The sequence below is a fragment of the Halichoerus grypus genome, chromosome 14 (genome assembly GCF_964656455.1).
Source record: "Halichoerus grypus chromosome 14, mHalGry1.hap1.1, whole genome shotgun sequence".
Classification (NCBI taxonomy): domain Eukaryota; kingdom Metazoa; phylum Chordata; class Mammalia; order Carnivora; family Phocidae; genus Halichoerus; species Halichoerus grypus.
The window spans coordinates 51694130-51699931 of NC_135725.1; positions in this window are offsets into that span (position 1 = coordinate 51694130).

Genomic DNA, 5802 nt, shown 5'->3' on the forward strand with positions numbered 1-5802 from the left:
AAGCAGGGGGAGCGGCAGGCAGAGGGAGAAGCAGACTCCCCGCTGAGCAGGGAGCCCTACTCGATCCTAGGACCCCGGGATCATGACCTGAGCCAAAGGCAGACGCTTAGCCGACTGAGCCACCCATGTTCCCCTTTACCCATATTTCTTAAATATATGTTGCTCTCCCAGTCTTAGAGCAAACAATAAAATATAAGCTCTTATTCATTTCACGAATCTCTTTCACATCAAACGCTCCCTGCTAACTTCGGATTATTTTGTTGCATGTAACAAAAGAGAATGTACTGAACATTCAGTAAAATGTTCCAGCAGCGCCTATAAAAATGAATGGCGCAGACCCCCGTGGTCAAGGAGCCACCAACCCAGTGAAGAAGACAAGCATGCCTACAAATACGCTTCATCCTGCAAGTACACTCTGTAATGCTCAATGTGCTGGGTCACCAGACAGAGAGAGAGGGAAAAGAAAACCTCCCTGACAGGTGATGCTGGAGGAGACCCTGAGACAGAGGAGCTGGCAGGGACAAGAAGGCGGCCAGTTCCAGGATGTGCCCGGCGCAATAGCTCAGGGAAAAGTGGTGAGGGCTGAAATCACGAGAATCCCCAGAAAACATGGCAAGCAAATGGAGGAGTGGGAGTTGGGTCGGGCTTGCGCAGAGAAAAATCCATCAGGCAACTCGGCAGCAGAGTCGAGACCAAAGTAAAAACCGACCTCTTTTAAGTTGTAAGGAAATATTTTTAAAAAGAGAGAGGGGGGTGGCGCCTGGGTGCTCAGTGATTAAGAGGCTGCCTTCAGCTCAGGTCATGATCCCAGGGTCCTGGGATCGAGCCCCACATCGGGCTCCCTGCTCAGCGGGAAGTCTGCTTCTCCCTCTCCCACTCCCCCTGCTTGTGTTCCCTCTCTCGCTGTGTCTCTCTCTGTCAAATAAATGAATAAAATCTTTTAAAAAAGAGAGAGAGAGAGAGAAGAAATGTATGTCTTGTCTCTGAGCTCTAACTCTAATCAGGTGATTAAAAGTGAACCATTGCAAAAAAAAAAAAAAAGGGGGAATCATCGTCACATGAAGTATAAGGAAACTCCAGGAACAGAACTAATACTGGTCTTGGACAGATTCTGGCAGCTGTGACCAAACCTACATTTAAGGGTGTTAGTCCTGGGGCGAGCATACCCATTCCTGGCAAAACACTGCTTTTTCTTTCCTTTTATTTTTGGAATCATGCCTCTTTTCTTCTGGCTTTTACTCTCTCACTGTAGAAATCAGTTGTGGTATTTAGATTAGAAATTTCGGGACGCCTGGGTGGCTCAGTTGGTTAATCATCTGCCTTCGGCTCAGGTCATGATCCCAGGGTCCTGGGATCGAGCCCCGCGTGGGGCTCCCTGCTCAGCGGGGAGCCTGCTTCTCCCTCTGCTTGCTGCTCCCCCTGCTTGTGCGCGCAGTCTCTCTCTCTGACAAATAAAATCTTTAATTAAAAAAAAAAAAGAAAATTCAATGAAAAATACTCGTCTCCATGATGTAGTCTCTCTGGACCTGTATAGCCTCTAACAAATGATCCTTCAAAACCGCCCCGTGAGGAGGTGCTGATTGACAGCCTTCGAGAAGCAGCCCCTCCTTCTCTACAGAACAACCTCTATGGGTGTCAAATGATAGGGACATATTATTACAAGAGGGAACTATCATTACATCTTCAAATTCAAAGTCGACTCTGAGGAAACTTTCATGAGTGCTGCAAAATAGTCACACAGGAAGGTCAAGCAAAGGTCGCTGTAGAAAGGGGCCCCTCAGAAGCAAAAAGAGCGGGAAGCCAACATTGCTTGTGGTCCTCCTTTGTGCGAGGCACCACCGCAAGTCCTTTACGTGTTTTTTAATGGTTGCCTTTCCTTCTTTCACTCACATTTATTCTTCCAAGTATCTCACAGTAGTCTGTACCCATTATATCATTTCTACTGAGGATGAACTTGGGGATGATTTGAGCAAGGAGACTGCCAGTGTCAGAATCAGAGACAAACCTATTTCTTCAAACTCCCAGAAAATACATTCTTTGTAAGAGTTCCTACTAGTTTTCAGATGACAGAGCACTGAAGGATACACACTGACAAGAACATTAGTATTTCTTAAAATACACTGTGGGCATAAAGAATGCTAAACACTCTGTGGGTTTCTGCCTTGTGTTGGCACATCCCTCTATGCAAAATTAGTACATTTTCTGAACCTGGGTGCTGATACGAGGGTGAACCCAGGAAGAAGAAAGCTGTAGGAGGACCTCACTCTCCCACTGGGCAGACTCTCTTCGAGGTGGCCCTGCACCCCTGACCACTGATATACATTCTTCTCTGCTGCATGCTTGCCTGTGCCTATTAGACTATTAAAATATTAATAGGGTCTTGGTATCTGTCATTATTAATTTTAGAGAGTAACAAGGACATGCCGAGCCCTAGTATTGATAGATTTGCAGAATATGTTAATCATAGTACTCATTACTCAGCTAAGTTACTCTTTTTTCAAATGGTTTTTCTCCACTAATCATTTCTGATATTTAACAATTTGTCATCTCCAACTATGCATGCTTGTTTCTTAGAGGTATTCATATATGTATTTTTATAATGTCTTTATAGCAACAATTTATTAAACAATTGTTGTGCCTCATCATGTAATGACAAAATCTTCTGACAAATACCTAGAGAATTCAGCTAAGAAATGAGTAGATTATTAAACCTGGCAGAAAATAATATGTTCCTGCTTTTGAAATGAGAAAGCTGAAGCAAAAAGTTAAATGACTTTTTAAGAACGAACATGCATGAAGATCTAATATTTTCTCATTCTCGAAGCTTGAGATTTAGATTTGGGGTGTGCACTTAACAAAGGCAGACTCAGGTACTTCCCTTAGAGCATAGGACTCAAATATAATTGCAAAGGTAACTAACAAGTATCTTTTTCTTGTCACCCAAAACCTTCAACACAAATTATGTTCAGAGGAAAAGAACAAATCATGCAGTCCTTAAGAAGTAATTGCAAATCCTGTCTTCAGGTAATGATTCTTTTTTCTTTTTTTTAAATATTTTATTTATTTATTTGAGAGAGAGAGATAGAGCACAAGCAGGGGAGAGGTAGAGGGAGGGGGAGAAGCAGGCTCCCACTGAATAGGGAGCCCAATGCGAGGCTCGATGTGGGGCTCGACGTGGGGCTTGATCCCAGGACCTGGAGATCATGACCTGAGCCAAGGCAGATGCTTAACCGACTGAGCCACCCAGGTGCCCCTCCAGGTAACGATTCTTCTCCCACTTTACGGTCAACGCCATCACACACACGTCTTTTTATTCTCCTCGATCTATTCCCACTATCATTTCTAAGAGATCAGCACGTTACCTGCCCCCAAAATGGGATGATGGTGGCAAAATGTATAAACCCCAGTCTTTTTTTTTTTTTTAAAGATTTTATTTATTTATTTGAGAGAGAGAGAGAATGAGAGACAGAGAGCATGAGAGGGGGGAGGGTCAGAGGGAGAAGCAGACTCCCTGCCAAGCAGGGAGCCCGATACGGGACTCGATCCCGGGACTCCAGGATCATGACCTGAGCCGAAGGCAGTCGCTTAACCAACTGAGCCACCCAGGCGCCCAATATAAACCCCAGTCTTAAGTTAGGGAAGCTTATGCATCGTACCCCATTACATACAGCACAATCCATACCTCAACGCTCGAGATGAATCAATGCACACACCCTCCTTCAGATAACTGTGTTACTACATAATTACTTACCATAGTATCTTCACCCTCCAGGAAGAGGACTGATGAAAGGGTGAGGAATGCAGATGGAACCAGAAAATAATTTGGCTGGTTGCATGATCACTGTTACTATTTATTAAACACCTCTCAATGAGGCTTCAGGCAGAAGCAGAAATGTTTTCAATTTAGAGGCTGACATAGCCCCAGTTGTGCTTTATCTAAGGCTATCTCTATCACAGATCAGATAGTGATACATCTCTTTTTAACATGACTAGCATGGCTTTTCATGGCTCAGACTCACAAGATGACAAGTTAAACAACAATAGGCTGCTTTGCTTGTTCCTCTTAGGCCAAAACTAAAATGCAAAATGAAACAAAAAACAAAAACAAAAAAACAACCCCCCAACAAACAAACCAACCTCTGGGGGAGGTGTTTTCAATTTTCGGTAATGTGCAGTTCATGCTTCAATTGATAATTCAGATCTCTTCTAATGACCTTGAAGAAGCTTACAGTTTTTCTACTATAAAGTGGAAATCTCAGTCCACCTCCCAAAAGCATTCAATAATGAATAATTCTGTAAAAGAAAACATTACATAAAACGGGATGCTCTGAAAAGAGAGGGCTGTAATGAACCCATGATTCCCCACAAACTCCTTACTTTCACTCCGGTCATTAGAAATCTTCTGAAAATTAGTTCTCTCTTTGGTATTTAGAATATAACTGAAAACTTCTTGGTGAATGAAGCTCCCCTGTGGGCCAATTCATCATTCTGAAATCAGTGATTAGTCCCTGTTAACCATAAAGGTAGAAAGTACAGTAGAAAAGACAAGAGAATGTTGACACCATGAACATCCTAAAAGTTGTTACTTTTCTACTTAATCCCTGACCCAGCACTTTCTCCTGTGATCTCTCTCTCTTCAAGTCTAACCTGGGTGTGACAGGGTGTGGGCATGTGTGAAATAAAGGGATGAGAACAGACATTTGCTCCATCATGGACTGAACTACTGATACTCTTCATGTCAACCTTTTTGGCCAGACAGTGGCTCTCTTTGTCTCAGCCTTACTAACATTGCCACAGTAATACTATTGGGTGATGCTATGGACTGAATTGTGTCCCCCCCACCCGCCGGTTCATACGGTGAAGCCCTAACCCACAATGTGATGGTGTTTGGAGACGGGCCCTTTGGGAGGTGTACACGTTTAAATGAGGTCATGGGGGGGGGGCGGCTCATGGGAATCATGTCTTATCAAAAGACACACCCGAAAGCTTGCTTTCTCTCTCTCCAAAGAAGAGGTCATATGAGCACACACTGAGATGGCCAGCATCCGCAAAGCTGGCAAACCAGGTAGAGAAGTCTCACCAGAACCCGACCACACTGGGCCCCTGGTCTTGGACTTCCAGCCTCCAGAATGGTGAGAAAATAAGTTTCTGTTCTTTAAGTCACCCAGTCTTCGGTATTTTGTTACCACAGTCGGAGCTGACTAAACCAGCTGGGGAGACAGAGATATTTTGGGAAGAGTCATTTCCATAAAAATAGAGTTGCTCTAAAAGCAATGGACAGTTATTTCCTCTCCTTCATGCTCACACTTCCGACATTTTCATTTAAACACACACCTTTTGACCAGTGCCCGGGGCTGCCACTCTAGAAAAGCAAACAAAAGCCTCAGAATTGGGGAACAAGAGAGTGAATACAGCTCTTCTCAGAAGACGAGCGATCAGTTCCATTTTCTACAAATGATAACCTACTCCAATTGCAGCAGGTAAGAGCAAAGGCACTAGTGATCCCTGTGAAGGAGCTGGAGCCCTGACACAGAAGAGGTGAACGTCAGGGCAGAGTGTGGGCCAGGCTGTGTTTGCCAAACAGCCCCCTGCACCTGCGCCCTCCCCGTGCCTTGTACCTTGCACCCCGCATTTCCTCAGTGGTATCTGGTAAGCTCAAGGGAGTTCATTGACGAGATCGCTGGCCTCCCACAGGGAATAACTTAAAAGGAGAGGAAAACTGCTAAATCCCACTCCACAAGCCAGGTTTGTTCAGTTCTGACTTGCAAATCTGAAGCTTTCTATTTGACTCCATATGGTTGT